At 38.2% G+C, this 20,613-nt stretch overlaps 1 long non-coding RNA gene across 6 annotated transcripts in view; it reads left to right on the forward strand.

Annotated features, from left to right (window-relative positions):
• The window catches only part of LOC106725580, a 45,378-nt gene extending 25,425 nt beyond the window's left edge, over positions 1–19,953 (forward strand). For 4 of the 6 annotated variants that reach the window (XR_001361469.1, XR_001361466.1, XR_001361464.1 and 1 more), the window contains one exon: positions 19,802–19,953. This is a non-coding gene — a long non-coding RNA (uncharacterized LOC106725580). Of the gene's footprint in view, positions 1–5,665; positions 6,077–12,100; positions 12,126–19,801 lie in introns of those variants that run through there. The other 2 variants (XR_001361467.1, XR_001361468.1) reach the window with 2 other exon arrangements.
• Positions 19,954–20,613: the final 660 nt, after the last annotated feature.

Below are 20,613 nucleotides of genomic sequence, written 5' to 3' on the forward strand. Positions count from 1 at the left end.
CACTGACCACCAGGGGGCAACTCCTGCATTGAGCGTCTGCCCCCTGGTGGTCAGTGTGTGTCATAGTGACCAGTGATTCCCAGTCGCTCTGCTGTTAGGGTCAATTTGCATATTACCCTTTTATTATATAGGATGATATACTTAGGTATTTTTTACAGGATCTCAGTTTTAATATACTGTTTCTTCTTAATGCTCTCAGAGATTCCTCATGTTTTTTAGACACAATTCTACGTGCCTTTCTGAAGTACTTTGGGTCTTTCCACAAGAAGGTTGGGATTTTTGGTGACATTCTGCCTATGCAACCCATTCGCCTGGACCGTGACTCACCGTTTTCTAGACCTGCACAGGGACTGAGTCTATTATGTCAGCAATAGCATGAGCTTGTGATAACGTCACCTACATTTTAATGAATCTTAAACTTCCTCAGAACCTACATCTTCTTCTCATAATTATGCATGTTTAAAATGATCCACTCAAATGTGATCTCTTCCCAAAGATGCCCTAATCTCCTCAACTGGAAATGATTTCTCCTTCTTGACTTCATATGATTCCTGTTTTCTAGCATTTCATTCATTTACTCATCAGTTTACTCCATAAGTTTTTGCTGAATACCTCTAAGTGCCAGGCCTGTTTTAGGCCCTGAATATATAGGGAAAAATAAATATAACAATAAAAAAAAATCCTGCTTTTAAGAAACTTCCATTCTAGTAGGGGTAGAGACACAACAAATTAATTAATAAAATGTAAGTATACAGTATATTGGAAGGTGATAATTATAATGTAGAAAAACAAAGCATAAAGGGATGATAAAGATTGCTGGTGTAGGACACTAGGTGGACAGAACTTGGTCAGTAAGGTTGTCACTGAAAATGTGACAATGGCACAAGGGCGTGAAGGAGGTGACCAAAGGATTCATGTAATTATCTGGGAGAAAAGCTTTAGAGAAGGCCAGCAAGAGTACGACTATCATGTTGGAGGAATTTTGAGGAGCCCATAGAGCACTGAGCAGATATGACTTTGTATTGTGTTTCTGTTCATACCTTAATAACTTCTTGTCACTCATGGAAAAAGAACATATCACAAACATGTTTATATCCCCAGAGTCACAAGAAAAAGTTGTCTTTTGTTTAAATTCTAATGGGAGGTTCTTGGGGAACTTTGCGAATCTGTGTTCTGAGCAGATTCCAGAAAATTGGAATTTCCTAGAATCCAGACAAATTAGAAGGAAAGCAAGAAGCTCCTGTGTAACAGAAGTCAGTATATACAAAGAGTACCAGCTAAATAGTCCAGCTACCTCCCAAGCCTGCATTAATTTACAAATTATCTTATCATTTTGAACCTTGAATATTTGAGAACAAAGATCAAGCAACAAATGTTCTAGTGTTGCAGCAATGTGCGAGCATGCACCCTCAGGTATGTCTGAAAATGTTAGCTCGCATTATTAGCTTTTGTCATAGTTGTTATGAATCTTATTTGCATTTTGGAGGGTCATACATCTTAAAAGTGTTATATCAAGGTAACTGTAGATATAGAAGTGATTCACCCTGACATCAGTCTTGATGTTGAAGACTTCGACATTGGTGGCTAACTTTGAGACTCATTTCTAAAACTAAGGTACATGAAAACACGTACCATTAGAAAAAAATCCTTTAGTAAATAGATTTTCTCTAAGGTATGTTGAACATCAGTAACTGATTGTTCAATGAATTCCTGAGACTCAGTTCTAAAACTAAGGTACATGAAAATACGTACCATTAGGAAAAAATCCTTTAGTAAATAGATTTTTCTCTAAGGTGTGTTGAACATCAGTAACTGATTGTTCAATGAATTCCTCCTCTACTGAGGTGTGATGTGTGGGAAGAGAGTCGAGGACTCTCAGGGGGACCAGTGCTCTACCAGGTGTCACCTGTGCTTACACCTGCAGTGGCTCTGAGTGAGGTTAGAAGCAGCCTGCTCGAGTCAAAGGAATCTACTTAATGCAGCACCAGGCCATGTTCAAAATGAGAAATGCCACTGACTCCCCTTCATAATTAGCACTCATTTATGGCGCCCCAATAATAAGCTATGATATTTCAGCCCCACATGCAAGCCACGGAAAGAAGTACTGTGTGTTTGATTGTTATTGCTTTCATTTCATGAAAGAAATGGGTATCGTACTGGCAGATCTGGGATATAGATATATCTCTCTTCCTGTCTCAAGATTATGTATTTAATCTCTCTGTGTTCCAGTTTCTTATCTATAAAATAGGAATAGCCTAGCAACTCACGCGTAAGGCTGTTGGCAAGATAAACTTTCAAATAAAATTTATTGGGACTTAGTTTTCCCATGTCTAAAATATTAACATTATATTTTCCTTCTGCGTTCAGAACATTTAAATGCTTAGATGTATGTTTTTAAAAATCTGGGGAACACGTGGACTGCATTGAGGTTGGACTGCTAAATAAAGTAGTAACACCTTGAGTTTCTGGGTTTTGTCCAATAGCTGAGAGTAAGTTGTTATCTGTCATGGTTAAAAACTCCAAGCTTGTGTATAGAGATGGCTCCAGTTGATGGCAATAATGAATACAGTGTGGTATGAAATGTGCCAGGAAGATCTTTGAGGCAAACCATGGGAGACTCTGACATTGTATTTTTCAAACATCTAAAACATGTTTTTACGAAAACTAAATGTCTTTTCAATGTTGATATGATTGAATTTGAGTATTACATCATGCTTTTTCTTTCATGGACTTCACGGACATGAGGCAGGAGCCATTATTTCAAAAATAAATGTTACAATCCAAAGCATAAGGCCACATTGAAAATCGGTGTTTTCATTGGCTATATCTCTGACATATTTTGATTTACGCCAGAAACCCAGCTTCAATTTGACTACCTTTAGAAGGTTCTGCAGGATCTAATTATGTGACAGTTAATCTAGCACTCTGAAAAATGTTCCTTGCATTATTTCTGAAGAGCAGCCTATGCATTTGAAATGTTTAAATTGGATGCAAAGACACCATTTCAGCGGAAAAGTGACTGGCTTATAGGTATGCAAAATAATAGAATAAAAGGTATAAAACTCTAAAGTGTTTACTAATGCATTTTTTTCTTATTTAAATAAAGCAACTACGCATTTTGGCTATACAGATAGTCTTTTTTTATTAAATGATGTTTTGGATCAGTTATAATACATGTGCAGTAGAAAAAAAGAGAGGAAACAGTGGAGAGAAGGGAAGAAAGTTAGTGGTTGAGGGAGGAGAGGAGATGTGTGACGTATTACATGTCTTCCCTTACACCTAAGATTTGCTAAGACATTGCTGGCTGCTAACAGGTGTACCTGACCATACACTTGAAGGTTCCCCTTTATTCTAGCTCATTGCTTGCTCCACTATATACTGGTCATCTTCTATTAGTCATGTTGTCAGTGATCAGGTTTCTCCAGTTCTCCTTGACCTTGGTTAATGGGAAGAACTGCATTTAAATGAGCATAAGAACAATGTAGATAGTAGTCCTTGATTCATACCTGTGGCATCCTCAATAATAGTTTAGGAGAGCTAATTATCAGTAACATGAAAATTCCTGTAGACTTGTGGCTGTAGGAAAGCTGAGACTTCAGTGATCTCTCCTCCATGCTCCACTATTATAACAAATGTTTAAATATGTATGTGATCAACATTATAAAGTAGGGAGTAAGAATCTTCATCATATTTCTAATAACCTACGTGTTTGACTTACAATATTATAAAAGACCAAATAACACACCAGTTAACAAAGGTAAATTATTGTTTTCCCCATCATCTCTACTACCATTACAATTAAATTTTTAATTATTTACACCTTTAAAAATCACATCATAAACTATGCAAATAAACCTGAGCAGATTATAGGAGACTTCTCAAACTTTAGTGTGCTTAAACTTTTCGAAGCAAAATTTATTGAAAATTGAGATTTCTTTAAATTCTATTTATAGAATTTTTGATTGGGAAGTCTAGGATATGATCCAGAAATTTTCCATTTTAGTAAACACTCAGATGATTCTCAGGTTGTGAGTGCTCAGAGAAATACTGTTGTAGAATATTTGAACATATCGTCAAGGTGAAATGGGAAATTTGGACTGGAAACATGCGGTGTTGCCCAGGGCAGGGTGGTTTCCTGGGCTCTTTGTCCGGTGGAATCAAAGAATGAAACCACGGACTGAAGATGGTATAGCAAAGATGGAAATTTATTGAGAAACAAGCACGGACTCCCCGGTGGGGAGGGGGAAGAGTCCCACTGAGTCCCTTTTTTCTATGGTTTATAAAGACCGAAAAATCTTTGTGCCTTGATATCCTCTCTGATTGGTCACTATTACCCTTTGATTTTGTCACTATAGCAACTCCTGAGCTCAAGTTTCACCTGAATTACTGAGGTTCCCTCCTTCTTCTCCCTTATTGTTCTCCTATTCTCTCTAGGCTTTCTTCCTCCTTCCCTTTATTTTGTAAATGTGTACCTTTTGCTTCTCCCACCTCCCTTGTCATATGGAAATGTACCCTTTGCAGCTCTATAGCCCTGTGCTTTTCCCATGGACCCCTTATTTCCTAAAATTTCCTAAACCTGCCTATTTCACCCCTAAAAATTCCTTTGAAAAGGTTCTCTTCCTTAGAACATAGCAGAACCACCCATGAGTTACAGTAGTCATTTACAAAGGGCTAGGTCTGTGCCAGGCATCTTTCTCAGTGCTCCACCCACATTCACTTCCTTAACCCTCACAGCCCAGGAGATGGACACTGGTATCATCATTAGCACCTTACGGTGGGGCTCTGATACAAATCCCATTCTGTCCTTTACTAGGGGCGGATGTTTGAGGAACAAATAATCACAAGCTCCTTAAAGAAGTGATCACATCTAAAAAAAAGGGAGCAACCCCGAACCTACCCCTGGGAGGATTAAGGGGAAAGCACTGGAAACAGTCCCACATGAGACAGATAAGTGAAATAAACAACAAACAAACACAAAAACATTTCCAGGAACTTCAAATACCCCGAACAGCCAGAACAAGCCACAGTACACTTCCTGTCTTTTCTGCTGGATGGATGCTCAACCTCCCCTTCATCCTGTAAATTATCAGTGGAAAACCAAGTAGAGAAGGTACCCAACAGTTGACAGCTACAAATCACCATTTTCTTTCTAGTTGCTTTTTAGATGATAATCATTAAAAACAAACAAAAAAAAATCTAAAACAGTACAACCATGTTTGGAGCCAGATTATAACAAATACCCGGGATTATTTTTCTAAAGAGCAAAATAAATCCGTGATATAGATTTCTCTTTAAAATAAATAACAATATATTTGGAGGGCTTGGGGACTGCCCAGAGCTGTCACATATCAATAAGCCAAGTGGGGATAGTGAGGATACACATTGACTTCACTCAAGAGACTTTAAGGAGTCTAATAAAAGAAACCAGCAGGAAGGCGGTGGCTAGAGATAAGACAACCAAGATGGAAAGGAAAAGGGAATGTCTTAAAGCGCCAATTAAGTTTAATGTTTCGAACAAATGGACAATCTCAAAAAGATTAGCTTGACTTAAATGGTTCCTTGAAATGTTTCTACTCTGTGGGCTAAAACCTTGACAAATGAAACAATAACTTTGACTTTAGTTTGCAAATTTGATGCTTATATTGATTTTTTTTGTCTCATAAAGTGCTTGCCATTGAATACCATAATGTGCCTCGTGATTACCACTTATTCCTTCATGGGCTTCTACTACCCTTAAATTTAGTCGTCTGTCTCCTTTTAGTGAAGAATTGTGTCAGCATTTCTTTGTCTACTTCGGCATTAGCCCATGTATCATGCATTTATTATCCATTTGTGCCTGTATCACCGTCTGTCTTTAAAAGTGACAATTTATTTTGAAACCCCTTGTAACAATATTTAACCACTGAACCTTCTAATGACTTCCTCTGCCCGACAAGCCAAGCGCATTCAGAGTTGGGGGAAAGCCTGGTGCATGAAAACCGAATTGAAATGGCAAATGACTGCACCTTTCCCACTAAATAGCCTGCCTAATGGATAGCACCAAAAGAAAACCCAGCGCCTGTGTCTACAGCAAGGAAGGGCCCCTAGTTTGTGTATAATGAATATGAGAAGGCAAGTGACACATTCAGTTGGATGCAGGAATAAGTGTTGACAAGGATAAACAATAAAAAGTAATCCTTCCTCTGTTGCAATGAACACTTTTGATCAAACGGGTCTTTTATACTGGGGGCATTGTGGAGAACTGTGGGGGATGTGCAGGGTTCTGTGTTTGCCCTGAGAATATACAGCATCCATCATTCATCCAGCTCTAATTAGATCGTTATTGTGCATGCCTTGCTCATTTTAGAAAAACTAGTTCACATTTAGTCTATGGATAAGCAACAGTCCTCAAAAAAATAATGTTTTGTCATTTATTTAATCCCTAATGTATGCACCATACTGTCCTGGTACTATGTGTTTGCATAATTTATCACATTCATTTGAAAAATATCTTCTGATATTCCTTTAGCTAAGGTCAGTGATAAAAATTGTCACAGTGTACATGACAGATTTGGAGTGTAAAAAGTTCACACTAGCTAAGTCCCAGGATTGGTATTTGATTAGAAAATTTTAGTTCCAACGTAGTGGTGGAGAATGACTTGAAAATTATGGATTTGGAATTACTTTTCTACCTCTTTGGCCTAATTTAACATATTTTATGATTAACTAGAGGCCCAGTGCATGAATTTTATTGATTTTAGAGAGAAAGAGAGAGGGAGAGAGAGATAGAAATATCAATGATGAGAGAGAATCATTGATCCACTGTCTCCTGCACCCCCCCATACTGGGGATCAAGCCCACAACCTGGGCATATGCCCTTGACCAGAGTTAAACCTGGGGCCCTTCAGTCCATAGGCCAATGCTGTATCCCCTAAGTCAAACTGGCTGGAGCTCAATTTTTTTCTTTCAAACATGGAAATGGTAGATTAAACTACTAGGATTTGGTAGGACATAATTACAAAGCAACTAATTTATATTTCAGCATTTTATATTAAAATTATTCTCCGGAATAATTATTTCCCTAACCCCAGCAGAAATTGCAAGTAGTTCTCCTACTCTTTGTGGTAACTTGTAAATAAATACAAGTCTAATAATGAAACCATAACTCCACATTCAGGATTTCTGTCACTATCTGGTTGGGGTCCAGATGGAAGGGATTATGGGTAATTGACACCAGGACAGTACAGTAGTGACCTGGCTGGTATATGTGTGTTTTTAAAAAGTATATTTTTATTGATTCCAGAGAGGAAGGGAGAGGGAAAGGGACATAGAAACATCAATGATGAGAGAGATTCATTGATCGGCTGCCTCCTGCATGCCTCACACTGGGGATTGACCTCGAAACCCGGGCATGGAACCCTGACCTCCTGGTTCATAGGTCAATACTCAACCACTGAACCACACTGGCTGGGTGAAATCAACAACATCTTGCCACCAGCAGGTGGCTTACCCATCACCCTCCCATAGCCTGGGCTTTCAGCTTCCATCCCTTCCACTGAAATCTCTTTTCCCTTTCTTATGGCCCCTTTGGGCCGAAGCCCTGCTCCGCCATTGGTGAAAGGTGAGCTTTGTTTTTCTTTTTCTTTGGTAACTAAGCCAACATGTCACAGGACCCACGCCAGTCTCTTCCTGTCTTATTAAAGCTCATTTCATTTGGCTTGGGTAGGGAGACACACACCCTACCCTCAGATGGTGGGATGCAAAGAACAATGATGTTTCTTGCCAACATATATTATCACTTTTATACCCTCAAGGTAGACTGAAATAATATGGAACAAACTAGTTTTATGATCTGTAGGCATGTCCTGTGCAATATTAGGGATAGAAATTTAGGATGTGCTGAGTATTTGCACGTGCATTTACCTTGGTCTCAGCTGCTTTTGAGACAGAAAGGACTTGGTTGTAAATGTTACATGCAATCTGGTTTACAGACAAATCAGTTCCTGCTTTTTTCATTTAACATTGCATTGAGTATTTTTTATATTGTGAGAGGAAAATATAAATATATCTTATGACTGTGTAATAATGTATTGTAAGAAAATTTCACATTTTAATCTATTCCCATAATATTATCACTTTTATCAATGTTAAATATGTCATTAATAATCCTTTTAGGATATAAAGTCTTATCTATTTTAAAATTACTTTTTAGGATGGGCTTTATGAAATAGAATCAGGGGATCAAAGGATATGACCATTTTAAGACTTGCTATAATCTGTAAAAGTTTTTAGAACCATTGAAGTGAACTTACATTGTAATCAGCTAAGTTTGGTGATACTCAATTCATTACACTCTGACAAATAGTGAATGTTATTTCTCTATGCTCATTTAATAACCAACTTGCTAAAGTTTCACATTTCAATCAGTACTTTCACAGTTTTATTTTTTGCATGTATTTTCTAAATTGTACTATCAGCTACAAAATGATCATATTTTTTCTTTAAACTCATATATGCTATAACTTTCCCTGTTTTCTATCTTATTCCATTGGACAGAATTCAGGCAACAGTGTTAAATTATTATGGAGAACACAAGGGCAATCGAATGAATTTTGATGCTAAGTGGTAACACTGGCAACTACTGCCTGCCCCTTAGAACAGAACAGATGCCTGATTGGGAGGCCAGTCTCGTCCCCTTAGATCCTGAGATGTGCCAGCCAGCAAAGTCAGAATACCCCACCCCACCCAATCCTGACACCCTCCTCAGTAAGAAAGGTTCGTTTAGAGAAGTGGTGACCATGAAGCGAGGCTGTACTCTCTTCAGTTCACACTGGGGTTGAATAAAAAGGAATCAATAGAGAGATTTGGGGTATGTGAACTTTTCAGGCTACCTCTTAGTTGGATAACAGTGATCAGCTCTCAAATGAATTTTGCTCTGACGTTAAATTGGCATTAGAGTATTACCCAAATATGGGAAGAAGGGAGAGAGAGAAAGAGAGGGGGGGGGGGGAGAGAGAGAGAGAGAGAGAGAGAGAGAGAGAGAGAGAGAAAGCTAGAGCAGAAAAAAAAACTTGCTGGTGAGCAGCCTGCATTCCCATTGTGGAAACCACAGTGGAAAGCACTACAGGTTGGAGCTTGAGGCTCTCTGTGAGTCACATAGCAGAAAGCTCGGCGGTGGCTCACCAGTGCAGAAAGAGAGAGGAAGTGGTGAATCTCAGACTGGATACCCCATAGCACCCTCTGAAATAATCCAACAAACGTGGCAAACAGAAGAATTGGGCAATGTTAGCAGAATAGAAATGACAATCACCAGAGAAAGTTCTGTACCTCTCCCCGAGAGACCCCGTCTCACTCCCATCGGGATGCTGGAGTGATATGTAGTACAACTCTAATCTCCCCCAAACATATACGCATAAAACAAAAGACGCATTCCATATTTTGGGTGGATGGAAACAGGAAAGAGGAATTTCTAAATCAATGAGTTTTCAATCTTAACATGAATAGGACTGAGGCTGAAAGAATTCATGCCACCTGCATAATTATAAAATCTGACAGCAAAGAACGTGCTCTGTAAGAGAGAGCTCAATTTTCAGCATTGTTGGACTAAAACGGTTTTATCTTTATACACAAAGAAGTTATATTCCCCAATAAATCAGTTACATATGATCTTGATTATACTGAGAATACTTCTTCTTTGTTTCACTTTAAGAACATTTTAGACTGCGGGTTGAAACTAAGGTAGATATTTTTTACCATGTTACCTGCCTCTCTCCTCCTGGCACTGCCACTCACTATTTCCATTTGCTCATTTCTACCCTAAAATCTAACTTCTAGCTCAACATATCACCAGGATAGCTTTTAATAAATTTAACAGTTACCTGAACTTTACATTATTTGTGTTAAAATCTCATCTAATTTGACCTCTCTCCAACATTTTCTGTTGAAGAACCATTGACCATTTGCTCTCCTTGATTTGGGAAATTTCTCAATCTCATTTAATCCCTGACCTTTCCAGCTACTCTCCTGTCTGCTTTGCAGACATAATCTACATCAGGGGTCCTCAAACTTTTTAAACAGGGGGCCAGTTCTCTGTCCCTCAGACCGTTGGAGGGCCGGACTATAGTTTAAAAAAAAACCATGAACAAATTCCTATGCACACAGCACATATCTTATTTTGAAGTAAAAAACAAAACGGGAACAAATACAATATTTGTATTTGCATGTGGCCCACGGGCCGTAGTTTGAGGACCCCTGATCTACATTGTTGAGTTCTAGAAGGTTTGGTTTGGGCCTCTTCTCAAATCATTCCCTCTCTCTCTCTCTCTCTCTCTCTCTCTCTCTCATCAGTGAATTATTGGCGGTGACCTTAGTTACTGCCCATGGGCAGATGATTTAAAAATGTGTTTCTCCTATCCAAACTTCTTTAAACTCAAGATTGGGGTTAATTTTGTTAATGTTTTCCATTTACATCTTTATCTTCCAATTTATGAGATAATTCCTGGACTTTACCTTCCAGGTCTTTCATTGAATTTTTATTTGGGCAATACTAACAACTTTTTTTAGAAATTATTATTCTTATATTATACAATTCTGTACTCATTTTATAAATTTTTATTTGATTTTGGTATTTTTTTATTTTATGTTTAGCTTTTAGATTTATTACGGAGAGTTTGGGGTGGGCTTATATCTTTTTTTAAAATATATTTTTATTGATCTCAGAGAGGAAGGGAGAAAGAGAGAGAGATAGAAACATCACTGATGAGAGAGAGAATCATTGATTGGCTGCCTTCTGCACCCGCAACCTGGGCATGTGCCCTGACAGGGAATAGAACTGTGACCTCCTGATTCATAGATCAACTCTCAACCATTGAGCCACACTAGCCGTGCTGGGCTTATATCTTTTGCTAGCTCTGTGTTAAAATGCAAAAGGCATAAACTAGTTGCCTGTGTTTGGGCTTATTGGCAGGAGAAGGCAAAAATTCTGGGGAATACTAACTTTCAGCATTTGGTGGTCTTTGCTGTGGGGCCATGTTATTCATCGGCTGCTGGAAAACCATTCCATTCTCCATATGTTTTTGATGGACCTTTTTTTTTTAATTTTACAACTACAGAACAGTTGTTTATTAACACCTATTTTTCTTTTGTTCAGTAAAGCTCTTGCAATTAAGCTTTCCTCCTGTATCCATACAGTACTATTTTCTCCTCATATTTAAGGATTATTTTTTATAGCTCCAAGCTAGTGTTACTTTTTACTCATATGAGGGCTTGGTGTTTGCTAAGAGCAGGGTGTTCCATTTCCTCTTAGTCCACCCTGCTGTCGATTAGCTAGTAATGGCTTTCTCAGAAGTCAGGTGGAGGAAAGGCTGATGTTATATTTCCTACTCAAAATTCAGATATTATGTGGTATTTGTGGGTAATTTTGTAAAGCAGTTTTTTTGTGTGTTGTGGAATGATTTCCTCCAACTCAGCCATGTAGGATTTCTTATATAAAGAGCACAAATTAATCCTGGATTGTTTAAATATTTCTCTCACTACATTTCTATCTGATGACTTCTTCATACCCAGGATACAGTTTTCCATAGTTTTTTTACCTTCCACACTTGGATATGTTTTACTTACCAGTTTATATAAAATATTTATTTTTCAAATCCATCAATGCATGCTTATGCTACAATTTTAACAAGTATACATACTGCCCAGCTGGCATGGCTTAGTGGTTGAGCGTCGTCCTATGCACCAGGTCACAGTTCCATTCTCGTCAGGGCACCTGCCCAGGTTGCATGCTCAATCCTTAGTAGGGGGCGTGCAGGAGGCAGCCAATCAATAATTTGCTCTCAGTATTGATGTTTCTATCTCTCTCTGCCTCTCTCTCCTCCTCTCTGAAATCAAAAGATATTTAAAAAATAAAAAGTATGCACACAAGAAGTCAAAATATATATAAAGATAAATTTATTTTTAAATTTATGTATATAATTCAGCTTCTCAGCTTCTGTAGTGTTTGTGAGAATTTGAATGTTCTTATTATTTTAATCATGGCTGGAGAATTTATTAACTATACGCCTTTCTATTGCCAATCACTTCACTCTTAATTATGCCATAAAAGCATTATTCTGTGTTTTAGATTCCAGACCTTTAAAAAGTCTCCTTTTTCAAAAACATCTACACTAATAAAAGAGAAACATGCAAATTGGTGTCACTCCACTATGTCCACCAGCCAATCAGGATGAGTATGCAAATTAACCCAACAAAGATGGCGGTTGATTTGCATATGCAGGCGTGGAACGAAGACTGAAGGCTCCACCCCAGCGATGACTGAAGACTGAAGAGGCTTGGCTTCTCTGCTGCGGCCAGAGCGAAGGCCTGGGTCCCGGGTGCCAGAGGAAAGCCGGTGCCGGCAACCAGGGGAAGGAAGGCCTATTGCATGAATCTCTTTATGCATCGGGCCTCTAGTAAGCTTTATAATTTGATACAAAACATATGCAGAGAAATATATCTTTAAAAATCAAATGATAAAAGTTTTGGTCATGAGGCAGTATATAGATAAAATTTTTTCTGCATGTATATTTCATAGAATACAGAATTGACCTCACATTTAATATTCTGAGCCACATAATTGTGTGGACCTAGACATAGGAAGCCACTAAAGTTCCCATTTGTGAGGCCTTTAGAGAAGGTTTGGCACTATGCCAATGGAAAGTCTCCTGTGTACCTTGAGGCCACTGAGGTGTGTCTTCCCTACTATCGATTCTTTCTCAGTGAGGAGTACATGAGAGCACAGCAGGCTCAAGAGGAATGAGTCACTCATATTCCATACGTAGATAATTTCTTATGGACATAAAATCCATGAACAAATACATATACATATACATATACATATACATATACATATACATATACATATACATCATATACATATAAATATATGTGTTTATGTGAGCATGTATATATGTATATATGCATATTAAATATGTTATTGGGAAGTCTTTGGTTGATAAACTAGTAGACAGAGAGAGTGATAGAAAACTTGATAACTTCCAGTGAATTCCCATTAGAAGCACACTTTCGAGCAACCCAGTAGTAACCTGTATTGATATTACTACAATTCAAGTGAAACTACTATGCTATTTATATAGTAGAAAATCTAGTCTCAATTTATGTTAATTATTGCATTTTTCTTACAATAATGATCTTCAGGAGTTAGTTATGAATTATGGATGTTTAAATTTGTACTTTTCCACTGTAGAAAATACACTATGGGATATTTGCTAAGTCTCAGTTTTTAAAGATATTGTTCCCAGTCCACAATTTCTTCTAAAGGAATGGGCCCAGGCAGAGAAGAATGTGCCATCTAACCTCACTTCCCTGGCCTCAGTTGCTGGAACCTGCAATAAATTCCTGTCTCAAAGTAAACTAACCCATGAGCTGGGCCATTCAAATATTTTATCTGAAGAATTTGAGCAAAAACTTTCAGAGAAAGTCATCAGATAATAGAGGTTGTGAAATTAGATAGAGTTAGCATCAAAGCAACTCCAAGCTACATACAAATCTATACTAATAAAAGGGTAATATGCTAATTTAAGCAACTCCAAGCTACATGCAAATCTATACTAATAAAGGGTAATATGCTAATTAGACTGGGAGACCGGCCATGAAGTTCAGTTGGGGGCCATGAAGCCAGCAGGGGAGGGCAGTTGATGAAGGGCAGTTGGGGGCCATGAAGCCAGCAGGGGAGGGCAGTTGGGGGCCATGAGGCTGGCAGGGGAGGGCAACAGGTGGAGGGGGAAGTTGGGGGTGAGCAGGCCAGCAGGCAGAGTGGGCAACAGGTGGGGGCAGTTGGGGGTGAGCAGGCCAGCAGGAAGAGTGGTTAGGGGCGATCGGGCAGGCAGGCAGATGAGCGGTTAGGAGCCAGCGGTCCTGGATTGCGAGAGGAATGTCCTACTGCCAGTTTAGGCCCGATCCCACAGGGGTCCCAGATTGGAGAGGGTGCAGGCCGGGCTGAGGGACACCCCCCTCCCCATGCACAAAATTCGTGCACTGGGCCACTGGTTAAGTTATAAAGCAGAAAGAAGCCAGTGCTGAATGGAGGAAGCCACTGAGCAGAAGAGTGAAGAACACATGTGCCAAGGCCTAGTTAGGTGGCGCTGGCGCTGTGGTCAGCTTGTGCCCCGCCCCAGCAACTCTGAGCAGTCTCCTTTCTCTTGAGCTAGTGGACTGCTTTGCTCCACTGTGTTTCTAATTGTTTCTGGCTGGAGCTCCTTCCTTGTTTTGTAGGGCTAAGATTTCTCTCATTACATATATATTTCCAAATTCCTTGTTTTCTAACTTTGCAATTTATTTGTGTTAGTATATTTTAAAGATATAAGCAATCCAATTGAATACATACCAGGCAAGTGAGGAAGTAAGAAAAGTACATATTTGGAAAAACAAAATGTATTTCTATGTAGAATATGTTTATGTCACACAAAAATTGATGTTCATTAATTAGTGTACTACTGCGCAGTTTTACTGTTGGACTACAGATGTAGTATTGGGAGAAATTATATAAATCGCTGGTTCATTATTTGATCATATAATTTCAGGCAGTTTAATATTTAAAACGTTTGAATAAAAAAGTTTTAGTGAAGAATGTTACCATCATTGTAGCAAGCATAAAAATCCTAGGTATGAAAAACTTGCACTGAATTGACACAGTTTATCTCAAAATTATTGGACTTGCAATGATATTTTTGTAGTTTGAGGCCACAGCCCGATTATTTTATAGAATTATTAATTGGCTTTGAACATAACTGGTGGACAATTCTAATTAAGTTACATTTGTCTCAAGAACCGAGTTTAGTACTATTAATTCATTTTCCTAAGGTACAACTAACACCATTTTCAATAGACACATTTTTTTACCACTTTCTTGATATATTAGTAACTGTATCTATGTGGCCCTGATTTGATCTCCAATAATATTTCGTCCTTCCTCCTTTACCTCTTCCTCCTCCTTTCTCCCAACCTCTCCAAGATCTCAGAATGCTTTTTTGCATGTTCATTTATGCTGAAATAATAATAATGCTGAAGTACTAGAAACTTAAATGTTGTTAGATTATGCATGAGAAATCATTTCAACAATGTTTTTGAGAAGATATAAGCGGCGTTCAGTTTATGATTGAAGATAATTTGCAGGATGATACACACAGAGGAAACACCGTGTGAAAAACTTTGTTCGGTGAATGTTAGTGCCTGTGAGCTGGGAGGGCTGCTCCAGCTGTGTCTGCAGCTGTCTGTGCAGACCTGGTAGCCCGGGAACCATCCCACAGGAAAATCTCTAGGCAGAAGGGAAAATGATGATGCCGATGATGCCTGCAAAAAAATAAAAAATAAAATAAAAAAATAAGGAAGCCAAGGAGAACTGGTAAGATCAGAACATGTATGTCCTGATATAAAATAATAGCAGGAAATTTATGTTCTACTATTATTTTAAAGAAAAATGTTGAGAATCACAGTTCTCTTTTTCTCACTATTAAAATGACTTGACATATGCCACTGTTGAGCTCAGAAATAATTAATACTTCATGCTCAGGGAAATGGCAAGTAAATCATTTACATATTTTTATGGCCTAGATTTTAGCTGCAGGATTATGGCATTAATTAAAAGATTCTATAAATTAATTTTGTCCTTGCAATTTTTCACCATCATGTTCATTCGAAAACAAAGTAACTCCAACTGGGAAATGAGCTTCAATAGCAAACCTTTTCAGTTAGGCTGCATATTCCTGCTTATATTTTCTGAAAAATGAATATTTCAGGTATTGGAATAGTTAAGAGTAGAAAACATAATGCCATTTGTGATGGATCACTGTAACATCATATTAAAAATTAATTGAAAATTTCCAATACATTTTCAACCATGGCTCACTTGTGATTTATGAGGCACAGGGAAGTTTATAAGAACATTTATGCATGAAATATTAAAACCCACGACAGAAGCAAATATTATGATTACTGTTACGCATAAATAGAATATTGGGATTTTCAGGGTTTTGTGCTGCAATTAATATCTGTTGACACAAGGGATTACAAATGTGAATTGTCAGAAGGCAGTAGATAGGTTTATTTCTCTTATTCAGTATTGTGTCTATAAACATTAGAATGTTAAAGCCATCTTTAACAGCATCAAGAAGGGTGAACATGTAGGCTTACTTAACAGGATTTGTTTCAGTCTCTAAATTGGGCCTCCAAGCTGGCTAATTAAAATAGAATGGCTAAACTTGATACCTGGTGGCTGTGGCTTTTATCTCTCTGGCAACTCATTTGTTTTACATTTTCAGTGTGGAAATGTCATTTTAGCATGATATACTTCAGGAATAGCAAATGTGTTCCTATGACTATACACATAAAGAGACCGATAGTGTAAAATTGCACTGTTTTTGTAACTACATTTCAGGGTGTTGCAAGTGTGAGAACACTGGATGGAGTGTCTGCCTGTGCCTGGGTGAAATGGCGTTCACAGTGCTCATGTTTTAATGTCCTATTACAGGCAGTAATTGGTACCCTGTCACTATGAACTCATCCCCAGGGCCCTATTAGAATCATTATCTTACTTTAATACTTCTGTTTCAGTGATGCCTTTCTTGCATTTATTAACGAAATGGAAAATGTGTTAGGCTGTGATGAAATGCATTCACCCTTCCAGCAAACAAGCCCCTTGGAGCTCAAGGGCTTTCATGTGCAAAAGCCTGATGTTTGTGCTGCAAATTTGCTCTTTTTTTTTCCAACAATCCCATCAGACTCTAACGCAAAGGTTAGCCAGAAGTTAAACAAAAATATTTTGACAATTGTCTGACAGAATGTGGTCACCTTTTAAACTCTAGAACTGCGAACAATGCAAGTACCATCCCCTGTTTTGAGTAGGTTTATTTTGAATCGTATGTTTGTGTGTGTGCTCGGGTTAAGGGATGAGTATAACTAAGCATGCAAGATAAATTGATTAGGGGCAAATATAAGGAAATGAAGAAAAGATAAATTGAATTAAAGAGAGTCATATAAAGGTTTTTATGTTAAAAAGTGCCTAATTGACTTAATAAAAGAAATTATGAGGGAGTGCTTTAAAACTTGCTCTTCAAAATAATAGAAGGTAGACTCTTGGGGAGATTAAAGGGTGGAAAAGAAGAGGGTTGAGTGCTGAATTTAAAGTTCTGAACTTTAAATTCATGTTTATTTGTCAGCCAAAATCAGTCATAATGGAGTTTCTAAAATAGAGCCCTAAAAATATTAAAAATCCCTATCTTCTTAAAACACAGAACCACGAGAATGAGTACAATCAATGTTTCTTGTTTGTTAATGGCTGACAGGACCCATGATAGTGTGCAAACCATTCCGTTTCTTACAGACATAAGTTTTTCTATTGTTTTTGTTTTGTTTTAATCAGACATCATGCACAGGAACAATAAAGGCTTCCAGTCTTGCTAGCACAAGTTAAGGAACTGTGACCTGTGACATGGTTTGTCTTCATGAAAATTTCTGTTTTGCTTTTTGCCCCCCACTTGTGTCTTGTGTGTGTGTGTGCGTGTGTGTGTGTGGTGGTGGTGGTTATATCTCACACTAGTCAAAAAAGAGAGAAAGCAATACAAGTTTCATGAGTTCATTAAAGTTTTACAGGCACTGCAGTTCCTGGAAAACTAGTTGCTGCTCTAATCCCCTGCAATAGTTCTGGTTGGAGGCATCTTATTCACTAAGAGTGAGGGACTGGGGATGCGGATTAGAAAGGGGAAAAGGAGATGCCAGAGCCAAATGCTGATCTGTTATTTGGATTGTATGCAAGGTCCTCATAACTTTCTGTGCTGCCAAGTGTAACTTGTCAAACACTATCTGAGGAGAAAATAGGGTTGTGGAAAGTTAAGCCATGGCTGTTTATAGGGGATCATTCAGTGGTAAATGTTTCATTTTTGAAGGATAGTGTTAATGTGTATGGAACTCTTGGTTGACAATTTTGTTTAGTTTGTTTTTGCTGATTTGGGGAAAAAGAATTAAAGAACTTATCACTCAGACATTCTGGAAATAGAAAAGATTCTTAAAACAAATTATTTTTATAGAGAAAGTAATTTGAAGTTTAATAAAGGGAAAAAAAGTATAGTATTGGCTAGGGCAGTGATGACGAACCTATGACACGCGTGTCAGAGGTGACACGCAAACTCATTTTTTTGGTTGATTTTTCTTTGTTAAATGGCATTTAAATATATAAAATAAATATCAAAAATATGTCTTTGTTTTACTATGGTTGCAAATATCAAAAAATTTCTATATGTGACACGGCACCAGAGTTAAGTTAGGGTTTTTCAAAATTCTGACACGCCGAGCTCAAAAGGTTCGCCATCACTGGGCTAGGGCTTGATGATTGATGGCCTTGACTCTTGATTCTTTATTGAGACAAAGTGGTAATGGATGTAACCAACCAAGACCTAGTGACTTAATTTCGACACACACACATGCACACGCACACACACACACACACACACACCTGCACTGTAGATGCCCAGCTTTGTGGATCGTACTGCGCCCGGAGCTGGAGGAGATGAAAGACACTTGGGTAGTCTAGTGTCCTCTGTACTTACCTCTTACCCACCACGGGGCTTGTTCATAGAGGCTGAATCACAAAGCACAGAAGAGAAGTCAACTACAATGCATAAGGCAGCTGGCGTGATTATGTTGGTACCTGCTCCACTTTGATTTCTTGAATTCACACCTGAGTTTGAGAAAGATCATCCTGCAACAGGTGTGCTTTCCACAGATCTATGTTCCTAAAGCACAGCAGTGAGCAGGGAATCCATGCTGATGCTATCTTCTAAATAACAGTTCCCTTAAACAAAACACACCCAATTGTAGCATTACAGGCATTTTAACTTTTAGCTATAATCCCCTTATTTGCCAAAATGTGGGGGGTTTTTACATATTTTCAGTACAAGGAAATTTAATGTTCCTTCGTGCTGGTTTGTAAGAGCAATTTTCCTCACTTGGGCAAAAAAAATTTCAGATTGTGTGTTCTAAATTTTCTTAATGCTAGCTTTTCTCCTTGAAAGCGGATTCTCCATTTCTCAGCTTCTTTGCTTTTCCATTCTGATTTCTTCTTTCCTTGCGACGAAGCTCTCTGTGTATTCCTGGGACCTGTGGCACATTGTCTCAGCTTCATCCCAGCAGAGCGAGTGCAAATTGCCTGCTCCAATGTCAGTGTCACCGAGGTGTTCTCCAGCATCCGCGCTCAGCATCGGGGTGGCCTGCACTTGCCGATGGTTGATAATTTCACAGCACTTCTGTCACACCTGGGAGCTGGGCAGATTCCATTCCATCTCCCCTCTGTGCTGTACTTGTGTCTTCCATGTAATTATTAAATGCTCTTCTTTTCCTACTGAGGAACTATTTAAAGATAGACTGACTGTGTCTTCCGGACAAATTTTTGAAGGATTTAGCTTTTCAGAAGAGGCAATTGACTAGATTCATTTAACTTGGAACATTCAAACTAGGGGTCAAGCAATCTTTCACTCTACCGGAGCTCCTATAAGAAATGTGATCTCACTTTCTCAAGGAGAATCTGTGCCTTATCACCAGATATACAATGCAAAGTAGAAACATGAAGGAGAAACTTGGTACCTAGAATATTAAGTTAAAAATGCGGTTAGCATAGGAAATGCCTCCCTCTTTCTGTTGCTATTTGTGTGCATCTTTTATTAATGCAAGCAAGAACCATGTTATAAGTTTTTTCCAGATTTCTAACTCTTCAAAGAAGTATGTATTTATTTCACCATAAAGGCATTTATTATTTTATTCTTGTAATTCACAGGTAGCAAATGTGGAACTTTCCAAAGTCCCTCTGACCTTTAAATGCAGATTAGTAGCATTGAAGATCTTGAGACTTATCTTAATCTTTTGAGCATTTCTACTTTGCCTTGTTTTTGTGATTTTTTTTTCCATTGCTATGAATCCAACAATAAACTGGCACATGTGATTTGAGATAGAAACACTTGAACTAAAAATCTATTTTTATGATTCAGTACCTGAGTTGTAACAGTGGTTTAGGGCAAATCAGCGGGGATCCTAAAACCTGTTTTTGTTTGTTTGGTTTTTTTGTGTGTGTTTTTTCTAAAAATGAGATATGACACCTCCTCCTCTGTATTTGAAAGACTCAAAATGAAGTGCATACTGAATTTACATATATATACACACATTAAGTTTATATAACTTATTTTTTTTAAATATATTTTATTGATTTTTACACAGAGGAAGGGAGAGGAATAGAGAGTTAGAAACATCGATGAGAGAGAAACATCGATCAGCTGCCTCCTGCACACCCCCTACTGGGGATGTGCCCATAACTAAGGTACATGCCCTTGACTGGAATCGAGCCTGGGACCCTTCAGTCTGCAGGCCGATGCTCCATCCACTGAGCCAAACTGGTCAGGGCAAGTTTATATAACTTATTACTGAGTTCTAAGTGTAAGCCAACTACATCACATGGTATTTAACTGAAGAAACAGTAATTGTTTTCCCCAGCACTGGAGGAAATCTGCTAATTAAATAACCAAGGTTTTGTATGTCAATCTCCAATGGGAAATTTTCCTAATGGAGTCTCATTGTTTTGTGTTTTTATGATTT

The sequence above is a fragment of the Myotis brandtii genome, unplaced genomic scaffold (assembly GCF_000412655.1).
Source record: "Myotis brandtii unplaced genomic scaffold, ASM41265v1 scaffold1734, whole genome shotgun sequence".
Taxonomy (NCBI): Eukaryota; Metazoa; Chordata; class Mammalia; order Chiroptera; family Vespertilionidae; genus Myotis; species Myotis brandtii.